Source organism: Triticum urartu, chromosome 4A (genome assembly GCF_056163025.1).
Source record: "Triticum urartu cultivar PI428250 chromosome 4A, HENAU_Tu73, whole genome shotgun sequence".
In the NCBI taxonomy this organism is placed as follows: domain Eukaryota; kingdom Viridiplantae; phylum Streptophyta; class Magnoliopsida; order Poales; family Poaceae; genus Triticum; species Triticum urartu.
The window spans coordinates 199988180-200002644 of NC_141876.1; positions in this window are offsets into that span (position 1 = coordinate 199988180).

Consider the following 14465-nt stretch of genomic DNA (forward strand, 5'->3'; position numbering starts at 1 on the left):
GGCTCAATAGGGCCGCATCTCAGGAGCATTTCTGGCCTTCGGATGTGGGCTGCTGCGAGGGCCCGCCGCACAGCTACGTTCGTATGCCTTTTGGCTTGCTGAGCGTGGCGTTGGCCTATCTACGCAACCTACGACGTGTCCTGGCGGCTTAGGAAGCCAGGTACCACGCCGTTCTAGAGGAGATGGAGATGGTCTTCAGGGAACCTCCCGAGCCACCAGACCCTCCCGAGGCTCAGGGTTCTCGCGGCTCATGAGGAGTCATTTCTTCAACGCACGGCTTTAGCTGCACCAACTGTACTTTGTCTACAGAACCAGGTGACATCTTCCAAGCTCGTTTAGCTGGGAGCGCCCCTCAGGCTGCATTATTCCCTGGCCGCGTGGGTCCGTCCCTGCGGCATGTATCCCTTTTCCTTATGTCTTTAGCTTACCTTGCTGGGGGCGCCCCTCGGGTTGCATCATCCCCAGGCCGCTTGGGCCGGACCCAGTGGCATGTATCTTCCTGCATTTACCCAGGCTGATTTGCCTTCCCTGCTTAACCCACCTACGGTTATCACCTGCTCGATCATCGCCTCCCATGAGGCCTCCTCACAGGCACGGCGCTGGTGCATGGGTCCATCCCTGCCACGTCGAGAAATCTGAGCGGTCGAGCTCTGCATCGCGGCATGCCCCGCACACGTCACCTCACCAGGACCTCGATGCCTTCACTTCATTCGGACCAACCAGCGGCAGGCTGACTGTAACACCCTCGATGCGACTATAGCTCCCACGTGTCGAGGCACGACTTAGAGACATAATCGCATTGAAGGCATTTGTCGCAAGTAAGGTAATCTTTACACATCCCATGTAATATAATAATAAAGGGGAGATAACATAGTTGGCTTACACTCGCCACGTCAATCAAGGTACATAAATAACATTACATCATCCAAACACCCATGGCCTGACTACGGCGCCAAAATAAAAGATAACCCAACATGTGACACGGTCCCGATCACCCCCAACTGGGCACCACTACTGATCATCAGGAAAGGAAACATAATAACGTTGAGAGTCCTCGTCGAACTCCCACTTGAGCTCGAGCGCGTCACCTGGAGCGGAATCATCAGGCCCGGCATCTAGTGTAATGGTAATCTGTGAGCCACAGGGACTCAGCAATCTCGCACCCTCGCGATCAAGACTATTTAAGCTCAAATAGGTAAGGCAAGGTAAATATATATGTGGAGCTGCAGCAAGCGACTAGCAAATATGGTGGCTAACCTGTTCGCAAAAGAGAGCGAGAAGAGGAGGCAACGCGTGAGCGAGAAACTAAAGGACAACTTCCGCAAGCATTACTCCAACACCGTGTCCACTTCCCGGACTCCGCCGAGAAGAGGCCATCACGGTAACACACTCAGTTGATTCATTTTAATTAAGTTAAGGTTCAAGTTATCTACAACCGGACATTAACAAATTCCCATCTGCCCATAACCACGGGCACGGCTTTCGAAAGTCCAAATCCCTGCAGGGGAGTCCCAACTTAGCCCATGACAAGCTCTCACGGTCAACGAAGGAATAGACCTCCTCCCAAGACGTTCCGATCAGACTCGGTATCTCGGTTCTTCAAGACACTTCGACAGGTTAAAACAAGACCAGCAACACCGCCCGAATGTGCCGACAAATCCCGATAGGAGCTGCACATATCTCGTTCTCATGGCACACTCAGATGAGCCAGACGTCGGGTAGGCCAGCCCAGAGTTGCCCCTGGTAGCTCCGGACATCGCTCGGTTGGACCAACACTCAGAGGAGCACTGGCCCGGGGGGGCTAAATAAGATGACCCTCGGGCTCCGGAAACCCAAGGGAAAAGAGGCTAGGTGGCAAATGGTAAGACCAAGGTTGGGCATTGCTAGAAAAGCTTTAATCAAGGCGAACTATCAAGGGGTTCCCATTATAACCCAACCGCGTAAGGAACGCAAAATCCGGGAACATAACACCGATATGACAGAAACTAGGGCGGCAAGACTGGAACAAAACACTAGGCGAGAGGCCGAGCCTTCCACCCTTTACCAATTATATAGATGCATTAAGATAACAAGATAAAATAGTGATATACCAACAAGTAAATAAATGTTCCAACAAGGAACGGCCTCCAACCTTCACCTGCAACTAGCAACGCTATAAGAGGGGCTGAGCAAAGCGGTAACATAGCCAATCAACGGTTTGCTAGGACATGGTGGGTTAGAGGTTTGACATGGCAATTTGGGAGGCTTGAAAGCAAATGGTAGGCATCGTAGCAATGGCATAGCAAAAGAGCGAGCAATCTAGCATAGCAAAGATAGTAGTGATTTCGAGGGTATGATCATCTTGCCTGCACAGTTGTCAGAGTTGACCAGATCCTCGAAAGCAAACTCAACGTGCTCCTCATTAGCGAACTCGTCTCCCAACAAGACAAACAAGCAACAAGGACACAATCAACCACGTGCAAAGCTCAAACAACATGATGCAACGATGATATGCTATGCGGGATGCAATGCGAGATGCATATGCGAGATGTGACAAGGAATGCATGAACCTGGCCTCAACTTGGAAATCCAAGTGTGTCACTGGAAAGATGAGATGAAATCGCTTAAAAACGATATAAAGAACGTCGGAAACGGAGTTACGGTTTGGAAATGGCAAGCAAAACAAATATGACACTGGTCTACGATTTACAGCAAGTAGCCATCTAAACGCAATGAGATGAACATGCTACAGCACCCAAACATGACAACAAAATACATGGTAGGATGCATTCATGATGCTTAACAAAAGTCTAGCACTGAGCTATGGCCAAATCATCCACTAACAGGTTCAAACAAGCATGGCAAAAATGCATATGGCAAACAGATTTCAGACTTAGTGAAATTAACACTTGTCTGGAATTTCAAATCAGGTAGCCCTCTTCGGAGAAACAAAACTACATGCTACAGGACCTGAACATGGCAAAGTAAAGCATGGCATGGATCTACTCAAAGATCTTAAAAAGTCCCCTAGTGACCTTGAGCCAAAAGGGATCACAAAATACAATTGCAAGCATGTGAACATGGCAAAAACATAATCAGATCACAGACTTAGTGAAAACTGGAGCATGCTGAAAACAGATATCAATTAGGCAGGTTTACGAGCTCGGTGCACTCGCTACGGAGCAAGTATAAACTAAGCATACATCTATCAAGAACACACAAACTACAAGCTAGATATGGCAAGAACAATAGCATAGCATGCACGGGTCAACTACAACATCATCGGCAAAATTGCAAACAAGTTGACAATCTGCCCAGATTCACAAAGTAGCAAAAGTAGAGCTCGATTGAATCAAGCTAGGGTGCTCCATAATTGCAAACAAAGACATGGACGGATAGATCACTACAAGATTAACAAAACATCCTTACTGATCATCCTCAAAAGAGGCACGGATCACTAGGAAACAACATGAACATATGGCCATATGAAATAAACAGCCCAAGGACTTAGTGGAATTGCTAAGTCCCTGAAATCAGCACTACCAAGTGCCTCACTTCGCAAGCTTGCACTAGTGACCACACACATCAGAAAAATACATGGGTTGCACCTCTGGGAAGATGGCAAAACCCTTAACAAAACATATGTAGAGCTCATGGGCATAACATGCACACAATAATCATGGCAAAAATGACAAATATGCAAATGGAGTAGCAGATCTGACAATTATCTCAAGTAGCCCTCTTCTAACAGCATTTAGGGCATCAAGATGAACTCAAATGAAAATGATGCAATGGAATGAAATGATGTACCCTCTGAGATGAACATTTTGATATGCTATATGCCAAAACGGAGTTACGGATGTGGAGATACGACATGATGAACAGGAGCACATGGATCTGGGATTTTGGGACTTAGAAGAAAAACCACCTCGCGGAAAAAGTCAACTCCGACGGGTCGAGGCCGGATCAGTCTTCTCCGGCGACGGCGAGGTCCGAACGCGGTGAGGGAGGCCGGGGAGCGGCCGGACTCCGGCGAGGGCGGACGGATCTGGCTCCGGGAGGCGGCAGACGGCGCCGAGACGGCGAGTGGCGGGGCGGCGGCTTGCGGCTTGCGGCGCCGAAGTGGGCCGGCGTTGATGGCGGCGGGCAGCGGGACGCAGCGCCGGCGAGGTGGCGGCGCACGGTGGCGATGAGGAGGAGGCGGCGCAGCGCGGGCGGCGCTCGGGCGGCGGGGAGGCGGGCGAAGCGGCGCGGGGACTCGGGCCGAGAGGGCCGCGGTCGGGCCCCGCAGGCCGGCGCGGTGGGAGGCGGCGGCGCGCCACGTGGCGATCGCTGAGAGGGCGCGGGCGGCAGACGTTGTCCGGCGCCGGCGGACACGTCCGGCGCACGGAGAGGAGCGGGGAGCTAGGGTTAGGGTCGACTTGATCCGAAAATTTCGGGGAGGAGGCTATATTTATAGGTAGAGGGAGCTAGGAGAGTCCAAATGAGGTGCGGTTTTAGGCCACGCGATCGTGATCGAACGCTCTAGATGATGGAGCAGGTTTAGGTGGGTTTTGGGCCAAATTGGAAGGGTGTTGGGCTGCAACACACACGAGGCCTTTTCGGTCCCTCGGTTAACCGTTGGAGTATCAAACGAAGTCCAAAGTTGACAGGCGGTCTACCCGTAGTAAACCAAGGCCGCTTGGCAAGTCCCGGTCCAATCCGGAAATGTTTAATCCCCACACACGAAAGAAAGCTAGAAATGACCACCGGAGGAGAAAGAAGCGCCAGAATGCAAAACGGAGAACGGGAAAATGCTCGCATGCATGAGATGAACACGTATGCAAATGCAATGCACATGATGACATGATATGAGATGCATGACAACGACAACAACACACGGAGACAAAAACCCGAACCCGAGAAAATAAAATAACTTAATGTCGGAAACGGCAAGAGTTGGAGTACAAATTGGGAAAGTCATATCCGAGGTGTTACAACACTCCACCACTACGAAAAGATCTCGTCCCGAGATCTAGGACTGAAAGAACGCCGGGTACTCAGAACGGAGGTGATCCTCGCGTTCCCAGGTAGCTTCACGGTCGGAATGATGTGACCACTTGACTTTGAGGAATTTGATTGACTTATTGCGAGTCTTGCGTTCAGTCTCTTCGAGAATAGCCACTGGGTACTCACGATAGGAAAGATCTTCTTGGAGCTCAATGTCCTCGAAGTTGACGGTGCGGTCAGGAGTCTTAAGCACTTTCAGAGCTGAGAGACATGGAACACATCATGAACATTTGCAAAGTTTGAAGGAAGCTCGAGTTGATAGGCGAGATCGCCTCTCTTGCTGACAATCTTGAAAGGTCCCACGTATCTAGGGGCAAGCTTCCCTTTGATACCAAAGCGACGAGTACCTTTCATAGGAGAGACGCGGAGGTAAACATGATCTCTGATCTCGAAAGCCAAATGACGGTGCTTACTGTCATAGTAGCTTTTCTGGTGGGATTGGGCTGCTTTGAGGTTATCACGAATGACTTTGCACATTTCCTCTGCCTCTGTGATTAAGTCATTTCCCAAAAGCTGACGTTCACCGGTTTCAGACCAGTTGAGAGGGGTACGGCACTTCCTGCCATACAGAATTTCAAATGGGGCCTTGCCCGAACTTGCTTGAAAACTGTTGTTGTAGGAGAATTCAGCATAAGGAAGACAATCCTCCCACTTCATGCTGAAGGAGATCACACAAGCCCTGAGCATATCTTCAAGAATCTGATTCACACGCTCGACTTGACCGCTAGTTTGAGGATGGAAAGCTGTGCTAAAGCGGATGTTCGTGCCCATGGCCTTCTGAAAAGAATCCCGAAACTTCAAGGTAAAGATGCTGCCATGGTCTGAAGAGATCACTTGTGGAATACTGTGCAGAGAGACAATTCGAGAGGTATAGAGTTCCGCCAATTGAGCTGCAGTGATCGACTCTTTGATAGGCAGAAAGTGAGCCACTTTGGTGAGTTTGTCGATGACAACGAATATAGCATCATTGCCACGCTTGGACTTTGGAAACCCAGTCACGAAGTCCATCTCAATGTGGTCAAACTTCCATTCTGGAATGGCAAGAGGTTGGAGGAGACCAGCTGGCCTTTGGTGTTCTGCCTTCACTCTTCTGCAGACATCACATTCATTCACGAATTGAGCAATCTCGCGCTTCATTCGAGTCCACCAATAAGCCTGCTTGAGGTCCTATACATCTTCGTACTCCCAGGGTGGATGGAGAGGAGAGAATTGTGAGCCTCGTTCATGATCACTTTACGGAGGTCACCTTTGGGTACAACAATACGATCCTCGAAGAAGAGAGTGTCCTTGTCATCAAGGCGGTAGCACTTTTACTTGGGTTGAATCTTGGCAATCCCAATCTTCACCTTTTTCACCATAGCATCAAGAAGCTGGGCTTGGCGAATCTGGTCTTCTAAGGTAGGAGAGACTTGAAGGTTGGCAAGGAAACCTTGAGGAACAACTTGCAGATTAAGTTTGCGGAAAGCTTCACAAAGCTCGGGTTGTTGAGGCTTGAGAATCAGACTGTTGCAATAAGCCTTTCTGCTCAATGCGTCAGCAATCACATTGGCCTTGCCTGGAGTATACTCGATACTCGGATTATACTCTTGAATCATTTCGACCCATCGAGTTTTCCTGAGGTTGAGATTAGGCTGAGTGAAGATGTACTTGAGACTCTTGTGATCAGTGAAAATGTCCACTTTTCTTCCCAATAGAAGATGTCTCCAAGTCAAAAGAGCATGCACAACTGCCGCCAACTCGAGATCATGAGTGGGGTAGTTCTTCTCATTAGGCTTCAACTGGCGAGAGGTATAAGCAACAACTTTCTTCTCTTGCATCAATACTGCGCCAAGACCTTGGAGAGAGGCATCACAAAAGACCTCGTACGGCTTGGATTCATCAGGCGGAGTCAGAACTGGAGCAGTGATCAATTTCTCTTTCAAAGTGTTGAAAGCAATGTCACACTCCGGAGACCAAACGTACTTGACGTGCTTCTGGAGAAGATTAGAGAGAGGCTTCGCGATCTTAGAAAAGTTTTCAATGAATCTTCGGCAGTAGCTTGCGAGACCGAGGAAGCTACAGAGTTGCTTCACGTTCTGAGGAGGTTCCCAATTCACAATTGCAGACACCTTCTCAGGATTCACCGCAATGCCCTTGGCAGAGATGATATGACCAAGATAAAGAACATCATCGAGCCAAAATTCACACTTAGAGAACTTGGTGTAGAATTGATGTTCTCTGAGCTTATCAAGCACCAAACGCAAGTGTTTGGCATGATCTTCCTTGTTCTTCGAGAAAACCAGAATGTCGTCGAGATAGACCAAAACGAAGTCATTGGTGTAGGCGTTGAAGATGAAGTTCATCATGCGAGAGAAAGTCGGAGGAGCGTTGACGAGGCCAAAAGACATGACAGTGTATTCATATGAACCATAGCTTGTCCTGAAAGCCGTCTTGGGAATATCTTGCTCACGGATTCGAATCTGATGATAACCCATACGGAGATCAAGCTTGGAGAATACTTGAGCACCTTTGAGTTGTTCGAACAGCTCGTTGATGTTGGGAAGTGGGTATTTGTTCTTTATAGTCTTCTTGTTCAATGGACGGTAATCAACACAAAGTCGGTCCGTTCCATCCTTTTTCTTCACAAAAAGAACACCACAACCCCACGGAGAAGAACTAGGCCGGATGAGACCCATTTTCTCTTGAATATCGAGTTGCTTCTTCAGCTCCTTCAACTCTTTAGGTCCGAGCTTGTAAGGATGCTTGCACACAGGTTCCGTGCCGGGCTCAAGATCAATAACGAATTCAACTGGCCGGTGCGGAGGCATTCCTGGAAGCTCTTCTAGAAAGACGTCTTGATATTCGCAAACGACTGGAATTTGCGAAATAGCATCCAGTTCACCCTTCTCATTGAGAGAAAACAGGCGGATGGTATCATCACGAGCGGCAAAGACAATTACATCCTCAGATGAATGAGTCAATTGAATCTGCCTGGCTGCACAATTAAGCTGAGCCTTGTGCTTAGAAAGCCAATCCATCCCGAGAATAAGATCAATATTTGAGTTACCAAGAACCACTAGAGAAGAGAGAAACTTGTAGTCACCCAACGTGATAGTAACATCCGGGGCGATAGCGCTTGCATTCATGAATTTACCTGGAGAAACCACAGATAACTGTCGAGGTAAATCTTGTAAAGGCAACTCATGCTTAGAAACAAATGGCCTCGAGATAAAACAATGCGATGCACTAGTGTCAAAAAGAACTTTTGCAGGAATATCATTAACAGGAAGGTTACCCATAATGACATCTGATGAGTCCTCTGCCTGAGCTGCATTCATCAAGTTGACCTTGGCGGACTTGGGGTTATGCTTGACCACAGCTGTACTTGCCGATCTGACAGGAGGAGGAGGAAGACGCCTCTGGTTGAAACACTTGTTGGCATAGTGACCCTTCTGTTGGCACTTGTTGCACGTGACCTCTGAAAGCGGACGGTGGTACGGAGCACTCAATCTTGGAGGTTGAGACGAAGTCTTGTTCTGAAAGCCAGGGTTGGGTGGGTGGGAAGAACCACTACCACCTTTGCTCTTCTGCTGATACGGCTGACAGAACGGAGGAGGAAGCCAATACTTCTGCTGCTTGGCCACTTTAGTAGAGGAAGAAGGAGTAACATCTCTGACTCTCTTCTTGGAAGCATCACACCTCAACTGAGCAGCCTCTTGCTTCAATGCCATGTTGTAGAACTCATCGTACCTCAAGGGCTCAAAGAGAACAAGAGCTAGCTGGATTTCTTCTCTGAGACCACCCCTGAACTGGTATATCATGCTCTTCTCATCAGGGACGTCCTTCTTGGCAAAACGGGCGAGCTTCTGGAACAACTTGTTGTAGTCATAGACAGACAAAGAGCCTTGCTTCAGGTTGTGGAATTCCTCACGCTTGCTTTCAACCACGCTTTGAGGGATATGGTGAGCTCTGAAATCTTGATGGAATTCATCCCAAGTAATAACACGTCCACCTCTCGAGTCCTTGTACTGCTGGAACCATTCTGCAGCTTGATCTTTGAGTTGGAAGGAAGCGCACTTGACAAAGTCCTCAGACCTGACGTTACTGCACTCGAAATGCTTGCACAGATCCACAAGCCAATCGTCAGCATCGATTGCCTCAACACAATTGTTGAAAGTCTTTGGCCCGTTAGAAAGGAACTGGTTGAGTGTAGCAGAGTGATTCTGATTGTTGCCTTGGTTCCCTTGGTTGCCTTGATTGTGCTCTTGAAGAATGTGCATGATCAACTGTGTGTTTGCATTGGTTGCGGCCATCACAGCTTGCCATGCCTCCGGAGGAGGTGGAGGTGGTGGCGGATCAGGATTCGGAGTCGTGCGCGTTGGAGGAGCCATCCTGAAGAGGTTGACCACCATTAGCACATTGATAGATAAATATTGAAGTTGAATCAAACGGAATGAAAATTGCAACATATAGGCTTCACATCCGAACAAAATGAATGAATGCATTCCTCTTGAAATGGTCACATATCCATAAATTGAGAAGCCACTTAGAATTTAGGTAGAGAAATAAATCAACAAGGTACGGATCAAGAGCGAATAATCGGTAAGACATCCCAATCTCAAACCAATATCCGTGGAAGAAGAACTAGAGCTACGAGAATTCCCACCTATGAAACTCCCGAACCTTTCCGGTTATGCAATCAGGTGTTGGGGATACAGGGGAAGCATAATATCTCACCTAAATCTAGCAAATCCTACATCCAGCTGTATCCATCCTTCAACACATAACCGAGAAAAAACTTCGGAAACCATCTACCTCAACCTTCGAAAAGCATCCGTTATACAAGTTATGGCGATACTCCCGAACTCCCGCCCCAGTACTGGGTGGCGTCGAGGTTATCTCACCAACGAACTGCATAAAAGAGATTTTCGATGTCGGCGTACTAAACTCAGGTATTCCAGAACTGCAACGATAAAATTATGACGACAACACCTCAGAGCTCAACTCCCCGGGACACTTCCACAAAACCCCTGACAGGAGGCACCAAGACAATGTTCTCATCATAAAACCATCAGAACGATTCCAAGATACCTGCGAGATCCTAAAAAAAATTTAGTGAAATTTGAGAAGAGAAGAGTCAAAACTCTACGTCAGGATGCCTTACCAGAGCGATGAGGAGACTAGGAAGTAAAAAGAATTCCTAACTCTCCGATATATAATTCCTAAATGACTCAAAACATTTTTCTAGACACAACTCGGCCGCTAAAAACGAAAAAGCAATGGGGCTCCTAAGGTCGGGGAAGGCTCTGATACCAACTTGTAACACCCTCGATGCGACTATAGCTCCCACGTGTCGAGGCATGACTTAGAGACATAATCGCATTGAAGGCATTTGTCGCAAGTAAGGTAATCTTTACACATCCCATGTAATATAATAATAAAGGGGAGATAACATAGTTGGCTTACACTCGCCACGTCAATCAAGGTACATAAATAACATTACATCATCCAAACACCCATGGCCCAACTACGGCGCCAAAATAAAAGATAACCCAACATGCGACACGGTCCCGATCACCCCCAACTGGGCACCACTACTGATCATCAGGAAAGGAAACATAATAACGTTGAGAGTCCTCGTCGAACTCCCACTTGAGCTCGAGCGCGTCACCTGGAGCGGAATCATCAGGCCCGGCATCTGGTGTAATAGTAATCTGTGAGCCACAGGGACTCAGCAATCTCGCACCCTCGCGATCAAGACTATTTAAGCTCAAATAGGTAAGGCAAGGTAAATATATATGTGGAGCTGCAGCAAGCGACTAGCAAATATGGTGGCTAACCTGTTCGCAAAAGAGAGCGAGAAGAGGAGGCAAAGCGCGAGCGAGAAACTAAAGGACAACCTGCGCAAGCATTACTCCAACACCGTGTCCACATCCCGGACTCCGTCGAGAAGAGGCCATCACGGTAACACACTCAGTTGATTCATTTTAATTAAGTTAAGGTTCAAGTTATCTACAACCGGACATTAACAAATTCCCATCTGCCCATAACCGCGGGCATGGCTTTCGAAAGTTCAAATCCCTGCAAGGGAGTCCCAACTTAGCCCATGACAAGTTCTCACGGTCAACGAAGGAATAGACCTCCTCCCAAGACGTTCCGATCAGACTCGGTATCTCGGTTCTTCAAGACACTTCGACAGGTTAAAACAAGACCAGCAACACCGCCCGAATGTGCCGATAAATCCCGATAGGAGCTGCACATATCTCGTTCTCAGGGCACACTCAGATGAGCCAGACGTCGGTTAGGCCAGCCCAGAGTTGCCCCTGGTAGCCCCGGACATCGCTCGGTTGGACCAACACTCAGAGGAGCACTAGCCCGGGGGGGCTAAATAAGATGAACCTCGGGCTCCGGAAACCCAAGGGAAAAGAGGCTAGGTGGCAAATGGTAAGACCAAGGTTGGGCATTGCTGGAAAATCATTAATCAAGGCGAACTATCAAGGGGTTCCCATTATAACCCAACCGCGTAAGGAACGCAAAATCCGGGAACATAACACCGATATGACGGAAACTAGGGCAGCAAGAGTGGAACAAAACACTAGGAGAGAGGCCGAGCCTTCCACCCTTTACCAAGTATATAGATGCATTAAGATAACAAGATAAAATAGTGATATCCCAACAAGTAAATAAATGTTCCAACAAGGAACGGCCTCCAACCTTCACCTGCAACTAGCAACGCTATAAGAGGGGCTGAGCAAAGCGGTAACATAGCCAATCAACGGTTTGCTAGGACATGGTGGGTTAGAGGTTTGACATGGCAATTTGGGAGGCTTGAAAGCAAATGGTAGGCATCGTAGCAATGGCATAACAAAAGAGCAAGCAATCTAGCATAACAAAGATAGTAGTGATTTCGAGGGTATGATCATATTGCATGCACAGTTGTCAGAGTTGACCGGATCCTCGAAAGCAAACTCAACGGGCTCCTCGTTAGCGAACTCATCTCCCGACTCCACCCAAACAAGACAACAAGCAACAAGGATACAATCAACCACGTGCAAAGCTCAAACAACATGATGCAACGATGATATGCAATGCGGGATGCATATGCGAGATGTGACAAGAAATGCATGAACCTGGCCTCAACTTGGAAATCCAAGTGTGCCACTGGAAAGATGAGATGAAATCGCTTGAAAACGATATAAAGAACGTCGGAAACGAAGTTACGGTTTGGAAATGGCAAGCAAAACAAATATGACACCGGTCTACGATTTACAGCAAGTATCCATCTAAACGCAATGAGATGAACATGCTAAAGCACCCAAACATGACAACAAAATACTTGGTAGGGATGCATTCATGATGCTTAACAAAAGTCTAGCACTGAGCTACGGCCAAATCATCCATTAACAGGTTCAAACAAGCATGGCAAAAATGCATATGGCAAACAGATTTCAGACTTAGTGAAATTAACACTTGTCTGGAATTTCAAATCAGGTAGCCCTCTTCGGAGAAACAAAACTACATGCTACATGACCTGAACATGGCAAAGTAAAGCATGGCATGGAGATACTCAAAGAGCTTAACAAAAGTCCGTTAGTGACCTTGAGCCAAAAGGGATCACAAAATACAATTGCAAGCATGTGAACATGGAAAAAACATAATCAGATCACAGACTTAGTGAAAACTGGAGCATGCTGAAAACAGATATCAAGTAGGCCTGTTTACGAGCTTGATGCACTCACTACGGAGCAAGTCATGATAAACTAAGCATACATCTATCAATAACACACAAAATGCAAGCTAGATATGGCAAGAACAATAGCATAGCATGCACGGGTCAACTACAACATCATCGGCAAAATTGCAAACAAGTTGACAATCTGCCCAGATTCACAAAGTAGCAAAAGTAAAGCTCGATTGACTCAAGCTAGGTTGCTCCATAATTGCAAACAAAGACATGGACGGATAGATCACTACAAGATTAACAAAACATCCTTACTGATCATCCTCAAAAGAGGCACGGATCACTAGGAAACAACATGAACATATGGCCATATGAAATAAACAGCCCAAGGACTTAGTGGAATTGCTAAGTCCCTGAAATCAGCACTACCAAGTGCCTCACTTCGCAAGCTTGCACTAGTGACCACACACATCAGAAAAATACATGGGTTGCACCTCTGGGAAGATGGCAAAACCCTTATCAAAACATATGTAGAGCTCATGGGCATAACATGCACACAATAATCATGGCAAAAATGACAAATATGCAAATGGAGTAGCAGATCTGACAATTATCTCAAGTAGCCCTCTTCTAACAGCATTTCGGGCATCAAGATGAACTCAAATGAAAATGATGCAATGGAATGAAATGATGTACTCTCTGAGATGAACATTTTGATATGCTATATGCCAAAAACGGAGTTACGGATGCGGAGATACGACACGATGAACAGGAGCACATGGATCTGGGATTTTGGGACTTAGAAGAAAAACCACCTCGCGAAAAAAGTCAACTCCGACGGGTCGAGGCCGGATCTGTCTTCTCCGGCGACGGCGAGGTCCGAACGGGGCGAGGGAGGCCGGGGAGCGGCCGGACTCCGGCGGGGGCGGCCGGATCTGGCTCCGGGAGGCGGCAGATGGCGCCGAGACGGCGAGTGGCGGGGCGGCGGCTTGCGGCTTGCGGCGCCGGAGTGGGCCGGCGTTGATGGCAGCGGGCGGCGGGACGCAGCGCCGGCAAGGTGGCGGCACATGGTGGCAACGAGGCGGAGGCGGCGCAGCGCGGGCGGCGCTCGGGCGGCGAGGAGGCGGGCGAAGCGGCGCGGGGACTCAGGCCGGGAGGGCCGCAGTCAGGCCCCGTGGGCTGGCGCGGTGGGAGGCGGCGGCGCGCCACGTGGCGATCGCTGAGAGGGCGTGGGCGGCAGACGTTGTCCGGCGCCGGCGGACACGTCCGGCGTGCTGAGAGGAGCGGGGAGCTAGGGTTAGGGTCGACTTGATCCGAAAATTTCGGGGAGGAGGCTATATTTATAGGTAGAGGGAGCTAGGAGAGTCCAAATGAGGTGCGGTTTTCGGCCACGCGATCGTGATCGAACACTCTAGATGATGGAGCAGGTTTAGGTGGGTTTTGGGCCAAATTGGAAGGGTGTTGGGCTGCAACACACACGAGGCCTTTTCGGTCCCTCGGCTAACCGTTGGAGTATCAAACGAAGTCCAAATGATACGAAACTTGACAGGCGGTCTACCCGTAGTAAACCAAGGCCGCTTGGCAAGTCTCAGTCCAATCCGGAAATGTTTAATCCCCACACACGAAAGAAAGCTAGAAATGACCACCGGAGGAGAACGAAGCGCCGGAATGCAAAACGGAGAACGGGAAAAATGCTCGAATGCATGAGATGAACACGTATGCAAATGCAATGCACATGATGACATGATATGAGATGCATGACAACGACAACAACACA